The sequence below is a fragment of the Pelophylax lessonae genome (assembly GCF_965119305.1).
Source record: "Pelophylax lessonae genome assembly, chromosome: 1".
NCBI classification, from domain to species: domain Eukaryota; kingdom Metazoa; phylum Chordata; class Amphibia; order Anura; family Ranidae; genus Pelophylax; species Pelophylax lessonae.
In genome coordinates, this window is record NC_138768.1 from 15,871,151 (window position 1) to 15,893,136 (window position 21,986).

Sequence of the window (21,986 nt, forward strand, 5' to 3'; positions counted from 1 at the left end):
GACCGGTTTGACTTTATAAAAGATTTGCATCTTTTCGCTCGAAAATTGAATTTCAAGATCCTCTATGATAACGAGAAAAACTTTGAGACCTCGCAATCCAAGAAAGACCCGATTTTAGATATGTTAATTTCACTACTCGAGGAAAATGAGGACCTCATCGACCGAGTAGACCTGCCCTCTCTTTTGATGCAGGTGGACGAACAAAAACTCAAGCCCAATCAGGGCCTATCTTTAAAGAAAAAATCGGACAAGTTCCCCCAAACCCTCAACCCACACGTTGCCGCCTTTGTCAAACTTGTAACTAAAGAAATTGAAAAATTATATATCAAAAAACCCTCTAATACAAATATCACCTACAAGCAAAGACTTGCAATTACAAAACTTAAAGAAAATCCATCCATCACCATCAAACAAGCTGATAAGGGCGGCAACGTCGTCATCATGAACAACGATGACTACGTCTCAATGTGTTTGAGGATTCTTAGAAACCTTAATTGGTATAGGAAGATTCCGGCTGGTATTGTTCAAAAATACCAGCTTGAGTTTTACAACTTAGTTGATCAAGCATATCTCAACACAGTGATCCCAAAACATACTTGGGAATTTGTCCGCACGGCCTTTCCAGTTACCCCAACATTTTATGCCCTCCCCAAGATACACAAAGACGCCACGAACCCACCAGGGCGTCCAATTATCTCGGGGATCGGCTCTATCACGGACAATGCAAGTAAATTGGTGGATGCCTTTCTAAAACCATTCGTAACTGCCCTACCCTCCTTCGTGCGGGACACAATACACCTCCTGCAGAAAATCCAAGATGTGATTGTTCCAGAAAACTGCCTCTTAGTAACAATCGATGTCGAGGCGCTATACAGCTCCATCCCGCATGAACGGGGACTTGCGGCAGTGAGACGCATACTCACACGTGGTTCTACCTTTGACGCATATGGGGAGTTCATCCTGTCCATCCTCCAGTTCATTCTTTTTCATAATGTATTTACTTTTAACGGTTCCCACTACCTCCAGGTGCAAGGCGTAGCGATGGGCACCTGTTGTGCCCCATCCTACGCCAATTTGTACCTGGGGGAGTGGGAACACGCCCTTCTTGACTGTGATGAAACCTCGATGTATACGGACCACATCATTATGTGGGCCCGATACATCGATGACATTTTCATGTTGTGGCACGGTCCACGAGACTTATTGGACAGTTGGATGGACAGGATGAACAGAAACGAGTTTGGTTTAAATTTCACAATGAATTGTGACTTACAACAGATAACCTTTCTTGATGTGGAAATCTATAGAGGCATGGGTGGTGTTCTCCAGAGTGGGCTCTTTCGAAAGCCCACTGCTGGTAACACCATATTACATGCCTCTAGTTTCCACCCCCAAAATTTGGTGCGGTCAATTCCTTTCAGCCAGTATCTTAGGGCCAGGAGGAACTGTTCCAACTTGGTACAGTTCCAAAAAGCTGCTGACGATCTCCAACAGAGACTCCTCAAGAGAGGATATACAAAATCCACTCTTAAGAAAGCTTATAAGAAGGCACTGCTTAGTGATAGAACACTATTGCTAGCACCAAAAACTCCTAAATCTGTTGAAAATAATCTCAGAATCATAACTAAGTACTCGGAACAACATCCCGAAATCAAAAAGATCGTAACTAAATATTGGCACATGCTTTCTCTCGACCCCATTTTGGGTAAACACGTTACAGCATATCCCCAATTCATGTACAGGAAGGTCCCCGCATTAAGGGACCAACTTGTACAAAGTGAATTTGTGGCCCAAAAAGGTAAAGACCATTGAAAGGTAAAAGGAACCTATATGTGTGGTACATGCAGGTACTGCAGATACATGCATACAACAAAAAACCCGATATTACCTAACGGCCAAATATTTAGGCCGCAACATTTTGCCAACTGCCGCACCCACGGGGTGGTATATTTACTCCTCTGTGGGTGCGGTTGTTTTTATGTTGGCAAAACGAAACTTGAGTTTACAAAGCGAGCATGTAGACACATAAAAAGTATGCAGACACGCAATCCAGACCTTCCTTTGGGGCGCCATGCTGCTCTGGTCCACCCTGAAAAATTTCCAAAAATCAAATTTTTAATACTCGATAGAATCCACCCTAACCCCAGAGGAGGGGACTGGAACAAGACCCTCCTCCAAATGGAGTTACGTTGGATCTATCGTTTAAAGGCCACTGAACCACCCGGACTGAATGATCTCATATCATTCAGACCTTTCCTTGAAGGTTTTTCGTCTGGAGGCATGGAAAGATAACCTTATTCCCCCACTTAATTGTAAAACCGCATTTTGAAGGGGGTCCTTCAGTATGCCCTGCAGATGATTGATATGACAAAAGTTCTTTCCTCCCTTCCCTTTCCTATGTCCCTCCCCTTCTCTCTCTGCTTTCCCATGATATAATGTTCTTATTGTACTGTGTTTGTCTATATGACATATATTGCAATATTATGTTATGTTAGTAATTATCTGTACCTATGCTGTGCTTTTTTCACATTTTCTTTTTTTGTTTCCAAATCTAGCACTTTTGTACACAAATGGTCCAACATATGCTGAGGTTAGTACATCAGAAGCGAAGTCCGGTTCCCATATATTTTTCTTTTTTCTATTAGGAAAAGAATAATGTTCCAATCCAACTGCGGAAATTTTGGAATATTTTTACATATTGGGAGCTATGAAGGAGATATCTATGTTTTAGATGTACTCCAATTTCTTAGTTCCCAATTTATAATGAAGTTTTGGATCTTTTTGCCATGTTTAGCTCTCTTTATGTTTTATCCAAACACCGCTCTTGTTTAGTGCTCTCTTGTAGGATCAGCCCGGCACGGAAAGGCGGACGCCATCTACTGGCGCCCGCAGATATAGGCATTCACGTGTCCATCCCGTCCTCTTTCAGAGCGCGGCCGTATATGTCTAGTACACTGGCCTGCGTTTCACGCAGACCAGTGACGCTTCCGTGTCGGTGGAACGCATCGGCCGCTCAAGCTTCCGCCGGATATCCGGTTAGGGGGCGTGTCCGGCCCTTACGTTTCAGGGAACCTTTGACGGCGATCAGCTGAGAGCAAGCAATCCAGCTGATTCACCTTTCAGCTGATTGCCACGCTTTTTAAATCCTGTGTATCTGGCGTCAGAGCTATCTGCTCTTTTGCCGGATACGCAGGTCCTGTGAGGACTTCCATCCATTTTTTGTGAACAAGATATAGCTGTCCTCAAGGTAAGAAAAGATTTACACCCTTAAGAAACTACTACCTGAATACTGCTGATCTATGTGATCAGGGTGTTGGGGTTCTTTTGACTTCTTGATCTGTGCATGATGCCCAATAAGACTCTTTAGCCCTCACCATTTTTCTCAAAGTGCTTTATATGCCTGGCTATGGTCATAATACCTAGCATGACACATTTATACGGATATTTGGTCTTTATTTTGCTTATCTATCTCATCTATCTAATATGGTTGATCTAATATGGTTGATAAATTTCTTTTTGACTTTATATGAGAGATATGGTGGGCAGAGGATATAAGTCTTTGGGCACCCTGCACATGTACGGTCTTGTTTGATTGGACCTTGCAGTAATTATGCATTTTTTGCCCAGCAGACCTGCTGTCAATTGAGGTTCCAGTTGCTCCTACCCAGTCTTTTACCAAGACTTGGTTAGCACTAAAAGTCCTGAAACATTTCAAGACCTAAGATCTCTGGTTTTGACCTATAACACCACGAATACGGCACTCCTGATCGACAACAAGCATATACGGCCCATTTGTTTTTAATCACCAGGCAGGCTATCCATGCTCATTTTCACAGTGAACTATGTAAGTTATTATTAAACTTTCTACTCAAACGCAATGTAACTACATTTATTATGTTGAAACTAATTTGTTATGTATTAATGATCCACAGACCACCCTCTAAGGGCGCACCCCTGAGGAAGGAGCCCAAAAGACTCCGAAACGCGTCGGGTCACAGCCCGGGGGTTATGTGGTATTAAGTTCGACTGTTTCATGTGCAATATGTTCTAGCTTGCCTTTTTGTTTTAATCTTTTTTCTGTATCAACTAATAAAGAATTTAACTTTTATATAAACTAATTTACTGTATACAATTTATTGGTGCCTAAAAAGTCCCACCCCTAGGGGAAATTTTCCTTTCTGGTTTAGTAATCATTATTATAATAAAGCGCAACAAAGCCCTAACCTCCACCTAAACACACCCTCTAAACACATACTTTAGATTGTAAGCTCTTTGAGGGCAGGGACTGATGAGAATGTACTATATAAAGTATATGTAAAGCGCTGCGTAAATTGACGGTACTATATGAGTTCCTGAAATAAAAATAAATAAATACATTTAAATGTATTAAAAAAAAAAAAAAAAAAAAAACACTGTGCAAATACATAAAAATTTGCAACGATTTGCCATTTTATTCTCAAGGGTCGCTGCTAAAAAAAAAAAAAAAAAATGTATAATGTTTGGGGGTTATAAGTAATTTTCCAACAAAAAATACTGATTTAAACTTGTACAAAAACAAAAACTGCCTGAATCGTCATATATATATCATCCCATTGTACAGCTTAATTACCAAGCCACCCACCCTCTCCTGAGTGACAGAACAATGTTTCCAACTTTATACCGGATGACCCCCGATGATCGAATCTGTTATAAGGCTATTATAAAATGTTTGCTACATTTTGGATGGAACTGGGTTGGGGTGGTGACACCAAGAGATGGAAGTGGTGAAACAGAGCTACAAGAACTGAGGAAGATGATGGCTCAGCATGGGATCTGCATTGAGTATGTCATAAAATTTAGTGAAAAACAACACATGATGAATAGGCGGGAAATCACCGTTATTCGGAGATCAACAGCTAAAATTCTAATCGTGTGTGGCCTCTTCTCAGAATACTTCCTTGATTTTTTTACTCATCTGCGCTTTGAACAGAAGGTCAACTTGACCTTCATCTTCCATGAGCCGTGGAAGTATTTGAAGATCCTGGAAGAATTTAATTATGAAATAGTCAACTGCAGTTTAATTTTCCTGCAGCCCGACAAAACATTCAGCCCCATGGAGGAGTTTGCCAATGATCATATTTTGTCTAATTTCCCATCCGACCCGATAAGGGAAGATTTCTGGCTTCAGATGTTTCATATTCTTTCTCCAAACCCAATGAAAAATGAATTATTTCAAATCATTTTTAACTTTATTGGAGTGAACAACACAGATTTGAACCAATTTAAGCCAATCATTTCTGTTTTAAAGGACTCAAAGCCAGTGTATGCATACAGAGCAGTATATATTCTGGCCAATGCCCTGGAATATATGTACTCAAAAGGCAAACCTGGAATTTATGGACTAAAACACATGGTAAGTCATGTTATTACTTTACTATTTATTATTGTTGTTGAGTCACTGATAGGATTTGGGAGTAGGGGGGAGCTGGGCTGATGAGCCACTGATAGGATGGGGGAGTAGGGGGGAACTGGGCTGACTGATAGGATGGGGGAGTAGGGGGGAACTGGGCTGACTGATAGGATGGGGGAGTAGGGGGGAGCTGGGATGATGAGTCACTGATAGGATGGGGAAGTAGGGGGAAGCTGGGCTGATGAGTCACGGATAGGATGGGGGAGTAGGGGGAAGCTGGGCTGATGAGTCACTGATAGGATGGGGGAGTAGGGGGAAGCTGGGCTGATGAGTCATGGATAGGATGGGGGAGTAGGGGAGAGCTGGGCTGATGAGTCACTGATAGAATGGGGGAGTAAGGGAGAGCTGGGCTGATGAGTCACTGATAGGATGGGGGATTAGGGGGAACTGGGCTGCTGAGTCATGGATAGGATAGGCGAGTAGGGGGGAACTGGGCTTATGAGTCACTGGTAGGATGGGGAATCAGGGGGGAACTGGGCTGATGAGTCACTGATAGGTTGGGGGGGGGGGGTAGGGGGTAACTGGGCTGATAAATCATTGATAGGATGGGGGAGTAGGGGAAGCTGGGCTGATGAGTCACTGATAGGATGGGGGAGTAGAGGGGAACTGGGCAGATGAGTCACTGATAGGATGGGGGAGTAGGGGGAGCTGGGCTGATGAGTCACTGATAGGATGGGAAAGTAGGGGGGGGGAGCTGGGCTGATGAGTCACTGATAGGATGGGGGAGTAGGGGGAGCTGGGCTGATGAGTCACTGATAGGATGGGGGAGTAGGGGGAGCTGGGCTGATGAGTCACTGATAGGATGGGAAAGTAGGGGGGGACTGGGCTGATGAGTCACTGATAGGATGGGGGAGTAAGGGGGAGCTGGGATGATGAGTCACTGGTAGGATGGGGGGAGTAGGTGGGAACTGGGCTGATGAGTCACTGATAGGATGGGGGAGTAGGGGGGGACTGGGCTGATGAGTCACTGATAGGATGGGGGATTAGGGGGGAACTGGGCTGATGAGTCATGGATAGGATAGGGAGTAGGGGGGAACTGTGCTTATGAGTCACTGGTAGGATGGGGGATCGGGGGGAAAAGGGCTGATAGGTCACTGATAGGATAGGGGAGTAGGGGGAGCTGGGCTGATGAGTCACTGATGGGATGGGGGAGTAGGGGGGAGCTGGGCTGATGAGTCACTGATAGGATGGGGGAGTAGGGGGGAGCTGGGCTGATGAGTCACTGATAGGATGGGGGAGTAGGGGGGACTGGGCTGATGAGTCACTGATAAGATGGGGGAGTAGGGGGGACTGGGCTGATGAGTCACTGATAGGATGGGGGAGTAGGGGGAGCTGGGCTGATGAGTCACTGATAGGATGGGGGAGTAGGGGGGAACTGGGCTGACTGATAGAATGGGGGAGTAGGGGGGAAATGGGCTGACTGATAGGATGGGGGAGTAGGGGGGAGCTGAGATGATGAGTCACTGATAGGATGGGGGAGTAGGGGGAAGCTGGGCTGATGAGTCACTGATAGGATGGGGGAGTAGGGGGGGACTGGGCTGATGAGTCACTGATAGGATGGGGGATTAGGGGGGAACTGGGCTGATGAGTCATGGATAGGATAGGGGAGTAGGGGGGAACTGTGCTTATGAGTCACTGGTAGGATGGGGGATCGGGGGGAAATGGGCTGATAGGTCACTGATAGCATAGGGGAGTAGGGGGAGCTGGGCTGATGAGTCACTGATGGGATGGGGGAGTAGGGGGGAGCTGGGCTGATGAGTCACTGATAGGATGGGGGAGTAGGGGGGAGCTGGGCTGATGAGTCACTGATAGGATGGGGGAGTAGGGGGGACTGGGCTGATGAGTCACTGATAGGATGGGGGAGTAGGGGGAGCTGGGCTGGTGAGTCACTGATAGGATGGGGGAGTAGGGGGGGGGGCTGGGCTGATGAGTCACTGATAGGATGGGGGAGTAGGGGGGGGGGGCTGGGCTGATGAGTCACTGATAGACTGGGGGAATAGGGGAGAGCTGGGCTGATGAATCACTGATAGAATGGGGGTGTAGGGGGAGCTGGGCGGATGAGTCACTGATAGGATAGGGGAGTAGGGGAGAGCTGGGCAGATGAGTCACTGATAAGATGGGGGACAAATCTAAATCAACAGTGATTTGTAAAGGACTTTCCAGGGCATAATTATAGAACACGTCACCATTGAACATACAGTTTCTTAAAGAGTGTACACAGTTTATTATACAAATATTAAAACACACAGAGTTACTGTTCCATACAGAAAGTGAGTAAACATCCTATGAAGACTGTGCCACATGAAGCTTGACGGGTTTCAATAAAGAATACATCTTCAGGAGCACATGTGGATAAAATCTAAAATAAAATCATCACATACAAGCTAACAGTCAGATATGTCAAAATTTGCATTCACATCAATGTAATGTGTCAATACACCAATCCTCATGTATTTTGAGAAGACCCCAATATTAACTCCGTTGCACCTAGACAAATCTAAATGCCTAAGCACAATTTTGCACATGTTTTAGTAAAACTGTACAGATCAGCACAACTACTTTTTGCATCCAGGTGGATTATATCAGGTTTTTTTTTTCTTTTTTTTCAGGACAAATTAGGCTTTCATTTGATGGTAAAGGGTAATGGTTATCTCCTGTTTTTTTTTTTTTTTTTTTTCCAAAGGAAAACTGGCCCAAAATAGTAAAAAACAAAAAAAACAAACAAACAACCCAAATTAAATTCTTCTGCTCCTAACGATCGCAGTGATACCACATATGTGTATGTTAGTTGTCGTTTGTACCCGTAGTACAGCCCAAAAACAATAATGCACGTTTTGTTTTTTTTTTTGTTTTTTTTTTATCCTACCTAAAACACACCGACACTGATACTAATACTAATTAAAAATAAAAATCCAGTTAAAAAATAATAACCCTGACCTTGACCCAAACACCAACCCTGGCACTGAACTAGATCAAACCTTGATCTCAAGATTTTTTTTTAATTATTATTTTATTTATTTTTTTCTACACACTTTTTTTTAATGAATCTCCTCTATTCATTTCAAGAAAACACGGGGCAGGCTTCACGGTGACTGATCCCGATTCTGGTGTTCAATGGAAAATGCCAATCGAGCTCCATGGTGCCAGGCAGTGAGCACAGCGCCCACTAGAGGACGTCGGACCCTCAGACCACCCTCATGAAGTCTGTTTCTGATTGTTTGGTCAGAGACATTCACACCAGTGTCCTGCTGGAGGTCCTTTTGTAGGGCTCTGGCAGTCCTCATCCTGTTCCTCCTTGCACAAAGGAGCAGATACCGGTCCTGCTGATGGGTTAAGGACCTTCTATGGCCCTGTCCAGCTCTCCTAGAGTAACTGCCTGTCTCCTGGAATCTCCTCCATGCTCCTGAGACTGTGCTGGGAGACACAGCAAACCTTCTGGCAATGGGAGGTATTGATGTGCCATCCTGGAGGAGTTGGACTGCCTGTGCAATCTCTTTAGGGTCTAGGTAAAGCCTCATGCTACCAGTAGTGACACTGACCCCAGCCAAATGCAAAACTAGTGAAAAACAGTCAGAAAAAATGAGTAGAGAAAAAATGTCAGTGGCCCCCACCTGTAAAACAGTTCCCTTTTTGGAGGTTGTCTCATTGTTTCCCATCGAGTGCACCGAACAAAACAGCTGAAACTGATTAACAATTAACCCCCTGTGCTACTTAACTGGGAGATCAATATCCCAGGAGTTTATTTGACTTGATGCTATACTCCGATTCAAAAGTGTTCCTTTAATTGTTTTTAACAGTGTATATCAGGGACCGTCACTGTGGGGGTGAAAAAACATAAATAAAAGATAGGAAATAAGTTAACCCCAATTATGCGGGGAAAAAAACTACACTACAAATTATCCTAGCGTTTTTATTTTTTATTTTTTTGCAAACGTGGGTATGATAAACCGTCGCAATAATTTCATATGACAGAGAAAATTGCAACCTCCACCATTTAATTTTTCAGGGTCTCTGCTTTCAGAAAATATTTACTGTTTTGGAGGATTTAAGTAATCTTTAGGCCTAAAATGTGCATTTTACTGTGTGTGTGTTACAATTGTAAAAATGGCAAAGGGGTTGCTTTTCCCTAAATGTCCGGCCCCTAGTGAAGGGAACACTTCTCTGCTTTGTAATTGAGGTTTATTGTTGGTGATGATTAAAGTAGATATCAGGGGAGGACTGGGCCAGGGGGCAGGGGGGCAATTGCCAACCCAGGCTGCTCTGATGCCCCATAAAAAGGCTGCACTACTTCTGCCACACACATGCCTAAAGGATTCCTGGTGAAGAGAAGTAAAAAGTCCCCGCAGCTGACCTACTGAGTGCGGGATGAAGACAAGGAAAAAGCGCAGGCCTCCCCGCCCCGGCAGTGAGCGGTTCTATGCCCCACTGGAAACTCTCCTCCCCCAGTTAGCCCTGACTGAGCTACCCCAGCTCCCCCCAACTGCCCCCTGCTGGCCAAGAGGGGAACCTGGATTAGATCAGTAGGGAGTACCTGGAGCAGAGCTTCAGCCTGGAATAAGGGTCAGGAGGAGGCCAAAAAGAGGGAGAGAGGGAGGGGGGCCGAGTCGCTGCACCATGGGCCTCTAGTTTGTACTTGCCCCCTGGGCCAAAAGTTGCCAGTCAGCCCCTGGTAGATATATTGCACAGTATATGTGTCATTTGGAAACCTCCTTCTCCAATCCTCTTCTTGGCACCAATGACAAATGTTGTCCTCCTTTCGATGTGCTCAAGGACCATGCCATGAGGACACCATAAAAAGGAAAATCAGAACCATGGTGCTCTCTATTTTTTTTTTAAGTGTTTACTGTGTCCCAACAGACAGAAACACACTTACAGTATATAAAAAACAGCAAGGCCTATGCTTGTGTGTGACTCCTGCAGCTCACCACATCGCAAGTACTGACAGATGACATCACGGGCTTGGCTCCTCCCCCTATATGGGTTACGCCCCGTGAGTGGGCTTCCTCAGTAGGCGGGGAGCCAACCTGCTCAAAGCCCTTATATAGCTACGCTCATAATCACTATGGGAACCAGATACATTTGTTCAATAAAAGCCGGAAGTGACATTGTCAGCCATCTTACCTGTCCTGTCCAAGAAAGGATGCAAAAAGATGCTATCCTCCTATGACGATACCAACCAAGATCCAAAAAACGAACACAAAAGTTACAAATGATGACAATCAAAAACATTTACGGTAATCACAAAGACCTGAGAAGCAGAAGACCGATCTGGCATCATTTCAGAGTTAGCAGACAACACTCAAAAATAAAATAAAACAAGCCTATACATTAACATATATTAAACTACTTGAATACATAAATACAGTACATATTATAAAATTATAAATACATACAATATGTGTATAAAAAATGCATCAAAATAAAAATAGAAACAATGGAACAAATCTCATTCCCACAATGAAAGGGGAAAACAAATAACCATCCTAAGGGTCCATGTACACGGGACGCTGGAAATGGCCGTTTAGGAGCAGTTGGGCGTTTTTTTCAGAAGCCCCTGAACGCAGCTCCATGTTATCTTATCTGTCCATGTACACATGGTCGTTTACAGTCATTTGCAGGCAGTTGCGTTCAGGGACTTTTTTTAGAACGCAATTATTTGTGTTCGAACATGTGTTTCCCGGCGTTTCAAACGCAGAAACGCGGCCGAACGTGACCGAACGCGACTGAACGTGATGAACCTACGTTCAGCCACGTTATACATTTTTTTTCTTCCATTCAAAATCAATGGTTCCCTATGGGAGCCTATTGATTTGAATGGAGGTCGCACCGCAAGTCGGATCCGACTTGCGGCGCGACCTGCACTGTGAGAATCTTGACGGGGAACTCCACGCCAAAAATGGGAAAAAAACTGCGTGGGGGTCCCCCCCAAGTTCCAAACCAGGCCCTTCGGGTCCGGTATGGAATTTGAGGGTAGCCCCACGCCGAAAAAACGGCGTGGGGTCCCCCCCAAAATCCATACCAGACCCTTATCCGAGCATGCAGCCCGGCAGGCCAGGAAAGGGGAGGGGATGAGCGAGAAAACGTGCAATAACGCCAATGGAAAAAGCTACTGAAAGCACGTTTAACAGCTGCTTTTTCCCGGCGTGAGAAATAGCTTTGCAGGACGTTTTTTCTAACGTCCCGTGTACATGGAGCCTAACTATCACTGATGAAACAGAAAGTTGAAGTCCAATAGTTTTGAAGATATACATTTGAGGTGCGGTAACTTTTTTTTTTTTTTTTTTTTTTTTATTTAATTATGGAAAGTTGCACAGATATATCAGGAAAGTTCGTTATGTGGAACCAACTGGAGAAGAAATCTACATTAACGAGAGAGGGGAGGTGCCCTCCGAACTGATTTTAGGAAACTTGATATATTATAAAAGTAATAATGGCGGATTACTAAACCTTGTTAGTATTAAACCTCTGGCCACCTTTAGAGATGATTTGGAACTTGATGGACTTTTGAATGTTAACCAAGAAGACATCACATGGAAATGGGGCACAGTAAGAACGTTTTATTTATTTTTTTACAGCATATACAAGTTTTATTAAGTACTCTGCTTATTTTTGAAATTGTATTTTGGCATATGGACAAAAGTTTACATTTTTTATTTATTTTTTTTAACATATTGTAATGTCTTCTAACGTTGGATTTCTTTCTCTCTGCACACTGGGGGGAAAGAGAAAAAAAAATGATTGCAGCAATGACAACACTAGTCAGAAGGTTTGTTTAAAGAAAAACCCTCTGTGGTCACCATGAGAGTCGGTTCACACTGAGGCGACACGACTCTGTACTACTTCGGGGGCGACTTGTGCATTGCCATACACCACGACTTCGGAGCGACTTGCATGGACTTCACATAATGGAAGTCTATGCAAGTCGCTCCGAGGTCGCCCCGAAGTAGTACAGGAACCTTTTTCTAAGTGTGTCGCTCCTATTAGAACGGGTCCTGTAGCAGTCAATGGACCGCGAGGGAGCGCGACTTGTCAGGCTGACAAGTCGCCTGACAATTCGCGCTAGTGTGGACTGAGTCTTAGGGTTGAGCCAACCAAACCAAACTTTGGTCCAAGATAAACTTTGGATGTTCAAGTGCTTGGATGAACACTCAAACTTTTGTCTATTCTTCCCCCTGTTTGGTGGGAGACAAGCATTATTTAACAAAGTAGGATTTCTACCGTGTATATATATATATACACTCACCAGCCACTTTATTAGATACACCTTGCTAGTACCGGGTTGGACCCCCTTTTGCCTTCATTCTTCGTGGAATAGATACAACAAGGTGTTGGAAACATTCCTCAGAGATTTTGGTCCATAGTGACATGATAGCGGCACGCAGTTGCTGCAGATTTTTTGGTTGCACATCCATGATGAGATTCTCCCATTCCACCACATTCCAAAGGTGCTCTATTGCAGGGATTCCCAAACTACGGCCCTGCAGCTGTTGCAGAACTACACATCCCACGAGGCATTGTAAAACTCTGACATTCACATACACGACTAGGCGTGATGGGAATTGTAGTTCCTGAACAACTTCAGGGCCGTAGTTAGGGAATACCTGCTCTATTGGATTGAGATGTGGTGAGTGTGGAGGCCATTGGAGTACAGTGACCTGATCTGGTGAGTGTGGAGGCCATTGGAGGACAGTGACCTGATCTGGTGAGTATGGAGGCCATTGGAGGACAGTGACCTGATCTGGTGAGTGTGGAGGCCATTGGAGGACAGTGACCTGATCTGGTGAGTATGGAGGCCATTGGAGGACAGTGACCTGATCTGGTGAGTGTGGAGGCCATTGGAGGACAGTGACCTGATCTGGTGAGTGTGGAGGTCTATGGGAGTACAGTGACCTGATCTGGTGAGTGTGGAGGCCATTGGAGTACAGTGACCTGATCTGGTGAGTGTGGAGGCCATTGGAGGACAGTGACCTGATCTGGTGAGTGTGGAGGCCATTGGAGGACAGTGACCTGATCTGGTGAGTGTGGAGGCCATTGGAGGACAATGACCTGATCTGGTGAGTGTGGAGGCCATTGGAGTACAGTGACCTGATCTGGTGAGTGTGGAGGCCATTGGAGGACAATGACCTGATCTGGTGAGTGTGGAGGCCATTGGAGTACAGTGACCTGATCTGGTGAGTGTGGAGGCCATTGGAGGACAATGACCTGATCTGGTGAGTGTGGAGGCCATTGGAGTACAGTGACCTGATCTGGTGGGTGTGGAGGCCATTGGAGGACAGTGACCTGATCTGGTGGGTGTGGAGGCCATTGGAGGACAGTGACCTGATCTGGTGAGTGTGGAGGCCATTGGAGTACAGTGACCTGATCTGGTGAGTGTGGAGGCCATTGGAGTACAGTGACCTGATCTGGTGAGTGTGGAGGCCATTGGAGGACAGTGACCTCATTGTCATGGTGAAGAAACCAGTAGTGAGATGGTTGGAGCTTTGTGACATGGTGCATTATCCTGCTGGAAGGAGCCATCAGAAGATGGGGACACTGTAGTCATAAAGGGGTGGACATGGTCAACAACAATACACAATACTCAGGTAGGCCGTGGCGTATGAACAATGCTTAATTGGTACTAAGGGGTCCAAAGTGTGCCAAGAAAATATCCCCCACACCATTACACCGCCACCACCAGCCTCAACCATTAACCCCTTCCTCCTTCCCCACACCATTACACCACCACCAGCAGCCTGAACCCTAAATACAAGGCAGGATGGATCCATGATTTCATGTTGTTTATGCCAAATGTTGACCATCTGAATATCACAGCTGAAATTGAGACTTATCAGACTGGGCAACATTTTTCCAATCTTCTATTGTCCAATTTTGGTGATCCTGTGCGAATTGAGGCCTCAGTTTCCTGTTCTTAGCTGGCAGGAGTGGCACCCGGTGTGGTCTTCTGCTGCTGTAGCCCACCTGCTTCAAGGTTAGATGTGTTGTGCATTCAGAGATTGTATTCTGCATACCTTGGTTGTAACGAGTGGGTATCCGAGTTACTGTTGCCTTTCTATCATCTCAAATCAGTCTGCCCATTCTCCTCTGACCTCAACAAGGCATTTTTCTCCACACAACTGCCACTCACTGGATATTTTTTCCTTTTTCCCACCATTCTCTGTAATCCCGAGAGATGGTTGTGTGTGAAAATCCCAGAAATACTCAGACCAGCCCATCTGCCACCAACAACCATGCCACGCTCAAAGTCACCTAAATCCCCTTTCTAAGGCTTGGTTTGAACTTCAGCAAGTTATCTTCCCTATATCTAGATGCCTAAATGCATTGATTTGCTGCCATTTGATTGGCTGATTAGCAATTTGTGTTACTGAGTATAGCAATGTCCCTGTAGGGCTTGCTGTGTGTTGACTACTTGGGTCTCCTCTGATTACCTGCAGACAGTCACTTAGGGACAGTTCACTCATCCATCCTTACTCCCAATGGCTCCTTACTCAATAAACAGTCCAGGGGTTTTGGTTTTATATTTAATGTGGAACTTGGGTGGGAGAAGGGAATAGTAGGATACTCCAACTTGAACTATTTTACAGTTGATAAGGAGGACTCTCGCTTGGCCTCACCAAGTTATTTGGCTATACAGTAGTTAAGTGGCTTTAACCATACTGCCACTTGTATGGAAGAATTACGTCATATTACTCTCTCCAGCAGCAGACTTGATGCACTACATTATCTGCAGGACATTTTCTAGCATCTATATGATTAATAAAAGTTCATATACAGTCCAAACACCAGAGCAGATCAGTCATCGGAGAAAAGACAGCCTTCAGTGGAGAGAGATGAACGACATGCAGCTCCAAGTATGACAGCCCATCCACCAATAAAACTACTGCCTCTCACCTCCACTATTCGACCACTAGGGATCATTAGGCCAGACAATATGAATACCGATGAATATGATCCCTCTACTGATAGTTGCTGCTCCGTGAAGGACAGTGGATCCGGAATCATAAATACAAACTCACATAAAAAACCCTGACACAGTGCTAAATGATTGCATGACAGGAGCATGGATAATGCCAGGCGGCCGTGGGTGACGTCAGACTCCTCCCCCGTACGTGTTACGTCAGTGGTCGTGACTTCATCAGCTGGGTTGGAAGTACACAGTCTTAACCTTTTTTGCTCGAATGCCAAGTTTCCCACCAAACGTTTCCTCTGTCTGAAATTCCACACTTCTGCGTGGTTATAATCTTTTCTTTCACAATACACAATAAGTCATGCTTGTTGCCATGTAGCTGTTGTATGAACGAGTGGTGCAAGTTTATCTTCCTGATAGACGTAAAGGCTCGGATTGGCCAGTAGCTTCAGGTCTTTCTGCACTGCTTCAGATGAAAACAGCTTGGCGTTTGCTCGTGCTGGTCTGTGATGTCATTCACATGCGCCTCTCTGCACATGGGTTTATGGCATGTGCCCCTGGCATTTATACACTATCCCATTATGCACTGATGCACTTTCCTCTGCCAATCACCAGGGCTGTAGTAAATGCCTGTGCACTCATTTGTCAGGTTTCCTCCCACGGTCAAATATGCCTCCCTTTTGGCCTAGTTTGAAACATTCAGACAAACTGAGCTGCACCATGAGCAGACCTCACTAGCAGATCCTGTTCTCTGGAAGGCAGAGAACAATATAGATTTACCTGGCAACCTCTCTGGTAAGCAGAAAACTACACTCTCTCTTCTAGCACCTACCTATGAGGGTGCTACACAAGCAATTGAACAGGTGTACCAGTGGCGGCCTGCCCATAGGGGGCGCAGGGGCACTGCCCCCCTCCCCCCAAAAAAAAGAAGAAGAAAAAAAAAGGTTTAAAAAAAAAATTCAATTTGTAGCCCACTAGGGGCGCCGGACCACTAGGTGGGTATGGGGGGGGGGTGGGGTTCTGGGGGACATCGGGGTGCAGAGCAATCCCCACTTTTGTGATGTTCTGCCTGTGATTGGTCCAGACTCCAGCCTTGACCAATCACACAGGAGGACATCCCGGGACCTGTGACGTGGAGTGTGGGGGCGGTGCGTGCGTCCGGCTGGCGTCACACGTAACGGGATCATCGTCCGTCCGACACCTTGCCGCCAGAGAGCCGGCCATATGGTGGGACCAAATCCCCATTTTTATTTATGGATTGTCTCCATATTTGATAGTTATTTCTTTTGCATGTGTGCGCTATTCTTTTTTAATATGCAAATGCTGCCAAGTGCATGAAGGTGTATGTAAAGATATGGTTGCACTCAGGGCCTTTTTTCTCAGAGAATAGGTGCAGGAACTCCCCCCTTCTGAATCACTTCTTGTCCCTGCCCCCCTACCCACCTCTGAGCACCGTCACTCAGTTCCACCCCCCACCCAACTCTGAGCACAGGCACCTAATTCCACCCCCTACTAACTTTCGAGCACCATCTCTTGGTTCCACCCCCTATCCAACTCCAAGCACCATCCCTTGGTTCCATCCCCGCCCACCTCCAAGCACCATCCCTTGTTTCCATATCCTACCCACCTCCAAGCACTGTCCCTTGTTCCCACCTCCAAGCACCGTCCCTTGGTTCCATCCACTACCCACCTCTGAGCACCGTCCCTTGGCTCCACCCCCTACTAACTTCCAAGCGCCGTCTCTTGGTTCCACCCCCTATCCAACTCCAAGCACCGTCAATTGGTTCCATCCCCTACCCACCTCCGAGCACTGTCCCTTGGTTCCACCCCCTACCCACCTCCAAGCACCATCCCTTGGTTCCATCCGCTACCCACCTCCAAGCACCGTCCCTTGGTTCCACCCTCACCCACCCACCTCAAGCACCGTTCCTTGGTTCCACACACTACCCACCTCTTAAGCACCGTCCCTTAGTCCCACCCCTTACTAACTTTTGAGCACCACCTCTTGGTTTCACTCCCTATCAAACTCCAAGCGACGTCCCTTGGTTCCATCCCCTACCCACCTCTGAGCATCGTCCCCTTGGTCCTACCCACCTCCAAGCACTGCCACATTTAGAGAATACAGAGCCACATATCATTTTGTGGTGCTAAGTAATTTGTATGCAATTTGTTCATGATAACAAGAAAAGCAGTAAAATAGATCTCCCACAGCCAGCAAAAATGACCCCCCCACAGCCAGCAACAATAGATTCCCCAAGAAACAAAAGACCCCCCTCAGCAACAATGGACTCCTGCAAAAAAATATCACCCCAGCAACAATAGACCCCGGACAGCAACAACAGATCTCCCAGCAGCCAGCATCAATAGACCCCTCCCTCAACCATAGATCATTTTCACCATCAAATTACCCTTTGCCTCTCCAGCAACAATAGAATCCCCACCAGTAACAATAGACCTCCCCAAAAACAATAGACCACCACACTAAAATAGATTCTCTCCAGCAACAATAGATCCCCAACAGGAACAATAGACCTCCCCAGCAACAATAGACCACCGCATAAAAATAGTTCTCTTGTAGCAATAATAGATCTACAGCAGCAACAACAGGTCTTCCAGTAGCAACCATCAATAGACTTTCCAGCAGCCAACAACAATAGACCCCTCACTCAACAGTACATCCCTTTCAGCAACTATTGAACCCATATGCAACAATTGACCGCCACAAAAAATAGATCCATTCTAGCAACAACAGACCACCGGCAGCAACAACAGATCTCTCAGCACAAGCATTAGTAGACCCTCCGGCAGCCAGCATCAATAGACCCTTCCCTCAAAAGTAGATCCCTTTCAGCACACAAAGATAGATCCTCTCCAGCAACAATAGATCCCCACCAGCAACAATAGACCTTCCCAGCAACAATAGACCACTGCAGAAAAATAGATTCCTTCTAGCAACAATAGACCCCCATTAGCAACAACAGATCTCCCAACAGCAAGCACCAATAGACTCTCCAGCAACCAGGAACAATAGACCCCTCCTTTATTAGTAGATCCCTTCCAGCAACAAGTCAGGAGGGCACAGTACAGAGAGAGTCAGGAGGGCACAGTACAGGGGGAGGCAGAAGGGCACAATACAGGGGGAATCAGGAGGAAACAGTACAGGGGGAAACAGAAGGGCACAGTACAGGGGCAGTCAGGAGGGCACAGTACAGGGAAGTCAGTAGGCCACAGTACAGGGGGAGTCAGGAGGGCACAGTACAGGGGGAGTCAGGAGGGCACAGTACAGGGGGAGTTAGGAGGGAACAGTACAGGGGGAGTCAGGACGGCACAGCACAGGGGGAGTCAGTAGGGCACAGTACAGGTGGAGGCAGAAGAGCACAGCACAGGGAGATTCAGGAGGGCACAGTACAGGGGGAGGCAGAAGAGCACAGTACAGGAGAAGTCAGGAGGGCACATTACAGGGGAGGCAGGATGGCACAGTACAGGGGGAGACAGGAGGGCAAAGTACAGGGGGAGACAGGAGGGCACAGTACAGGGGGAGTCAGTATGGCTCAGTACAGGGGGAGGCAGAAGAGCACAGTACAGGGAGAGTCAGGAGGGCACATTACAAGGGGAGGCAGAAGACCACAGTACAGAGGGAGAGTCAGGAAGGCACAGTACAGGGGAGGGAGAAGACCACAGTACAGGGGAAGTCAGGAGGGCACAGTACAGGGGGAGTCAGAAGGGCACAGTACAGGGGAAGTCAGGAAGGCACAGTACAGGGGGAGTCAGGAGGGCACAGTACAGGGGAAGTCAGGAAGGCACAGTACAGGGGAAGTCAGGGAGGCACAGTACAGGGGAAGTCAGGAGGGCACAGTACAGGGGGAGTCAGGAGGGCACAGTACAGGGGAAGTCAGGAGGGCGCAGTACAGGGGAAGTCAGGAAGGCACAGTACAGGGGAAGTCAGGAAAGCACAGTACAGGGGGAGTCAGGAGGGCACAGTACAGGGGGAGTCAGGAGGGCACAGTACAGGGGAAGTCAGGAAGACACAGTACAGGGGGAGTCAGGAGGGCACAGTACAGGGGGAGTCAGAACGGCACAGTACAGGGGAAGTCAGGAGGGCACAGTACAGGGGGAGTCAGGAGGGCATGCTACAGGGCAAGTCAGGAGTTCACAGTACAGGGTAAGTCAGGAAGGCACAGTACAGGGGGAGTCAGGAGGGCACAGTACAGGGGAATTCAGGAAGGCACAGTACAGGGGAAGTCAGGAAGGCACAGTACAGGGGAAGTCAGGAAGGCACAGTACAGGGGAAGTCAGGAAGGCACAGTACAGGGGAAGTCAGGAGGGCACAGTACAGGGGGAGTCAGGAGGGTACAGTACAGGGGAAGTCAGGAGGGCACAGTACAGGGGAAGTCCGGAAGGCACAGTACAGGGGAAGTCAGGAAAGCACAGTACAGGGGGAGTCAGGAGGGCACAGTACAGGGGGAGTCAGGAGGGCACAGTACAGGGGGAGGCAGAAGAGCACAGTACAGGAGAAGTCAGGAGGGCACATTACAGGGGAGGCAGGATGGCACAGTACAGGGGGAGACAGGAGGGCAAAGTACAGGGGGAGACAGGAGGGCACAGTACAGGGGGAGTCAGTATGGCTCAGTACAGGGGGAGGCAGAAGAGCACAGTACAGGGAGAGTCAGGAGGGCACATTACAAGGGGAGGCAGAAGACCACAGTACAGAGGGAGAGTCAGGAAGGCACAGTACAGGGGAGGGAGAAGACCACAGTACAGGGGAAGTCAGGAGGGCACAGTACAGGGGGAGTCAGAAGGGCACAGTACAGGGGAAGTCAGGAAGGCACAGTACAGGGGGAGTCAGGGGGGCACAGTACAGGGGAAGTCAGGAAGGCACAGTACAGGGGAAGTCAGGGAGGCACAGTACAGGGGAAGTCAGGAGGGCACAGTACAGGGGGAGTCAGGAGGGCACAGTACAGGGGAAGTCAGGAGGGCGCAGTACAGGGGAAGTCAGGAAGGCACAGTACAGGGGAAGTCAGGAAAGCACAGTACAGGGGGAGTCAGGAGGGCACAGTACAGGGGGAGTCAGGAGGGCACAGTACAGGGGAAGTCAGGAAGACACAGTACAGGGGGAGTCAGGAGGGCACAGTACAGGTGGAGTCAGAACGGCACAGTACAGGGGAAGTCAGGAGGGCACAGTACAGGGGGAGTCAGGAGGGCATGCTACAGGGCAAGTCAGGAGTTCACAGTACAGGGTAATTCAGGAAGGCACAGTACAGGGGGAGTCAGGAGGGCACAGTACAGGGGAATTCAGGAAGGCACAGTACAGGGGAAGTCAGGAAGGCACAGTACAGGGGAAGTCAGGAGGGCACAGTACAGGGGGAGTCAGGAGGGTACAGTACAGGGGAAGTCAGGAGGGCACAGTACAGGGGAAGTCCGGAAGGCACAGTACAGGGGAAGTCAGGAAAGCACAGTACAGGGGGAGTCAGGAGGGCACAGTACAGGGGCAGTCAGGAGGGCACAGTACAGGGGAAGTCAGGAAGACACAGTACAGGGGGAGTCAGGAGGGCACAGTACAGGGGGAGTCAGGAGGGCACAGTACAGGGGAAGTCAGGAAGGCACAGTACAAGGGGAGTCAGGAAGGCACAGTACAGGGGGAGTCAGGAGGGCACAGTACAGGGGGAGTCAGGAAGGCACAGTACAGGGGGAGTCAGGAAGGCACAGTACAGGGGGAGTCAGGAGGGCACAGTACAGGGGGAGTCAGGAAGGCACAGTACAGGGGGAGTCAGGAGGGCACAGTACAAGGGGAGTCAGGAAGGCACAGTACAGGGGGAGTCTGGAGGGCACAGTACAGGGGGAGTCAGGAAGGCACAGTACAGGGGGGAGTCAGGAGGGCACAGTACAGGGGGAGTCAGGAGGGCACAGTACAGGGGCAGTCAGGAGGGCACAGTACAGGGGAAGTCAGGAAGGCACAGTACAAGGGCAGTCAGGGGGGCACAGTACAGGGGAAGTCAGGAAGGCACAAGACAAGGGCAGTCAGGAGGGCACAGTACAGGTGAAGTCAGGAAGGCACAGTACAGGGGGAGTCAGGAAGGCACAGTACAGGGGGAGTCAGGAGGGCACAGTACAGGGGGAGTCAGGAAGGCACAGTACAGGGGGGAGTCAGGAGGGCACAGTACAGGGGAAGTCAGGAAGGCACAGTACAGGGGGAGTCAGGGGGAGTCAGGAGGGCACGGTACAGTGCAAGTCAGCAGGTCACAGTACAGGGGGACTCAGGAGGGCACAGTACAGGGGGAGGCAGAAGAATACAGTACAGGGTTAGTCAGCAGGGCACAGTACAGGGGGAGACAGAAGGGAATAGTACAGGGAGAGTTAGCAGGGCACAGTGCAGGTTCTGAGACGCTGCCCGGGACACTGCCATCCTGGGACAGCTTAGTAAAAAGCATGAATGTCCCGGCAAATCTGGGACAGTTGGCAAGTATGATGTAATGCAAGAGTATTATGGGGCCCCCATGCACCTGGGGTCCCTGGACAGTGCCCAGGAGTGCCCATGCATTAATACAGCCCTGCTTAGGGACATACAGTATTTCTAAAGCACTGAATGTGACATTCACCAACAATTTATAGCAAATAAATCTTCCTGGTAATTAT

The 21,986-nt window shown here is 47.8% G+C and overlaps 1 protein-coding gene across 1 annotated transcript in view; it reads left to right on the forward strand.

Annotated features, from left to right (window-relative positions):
* Positions 1–21,986, forward strand: part of LOC309566727 (vomeronasal type-2 receptor 26-like) — a gene marked incomplete at its 3' end in the record, with an annotated part of 142,848 nt that overhangs the window by 17,209 nt on the left and 103,653 nt on the right. The gene's annotated exons all lie outside the window — the stretch shown is intronic.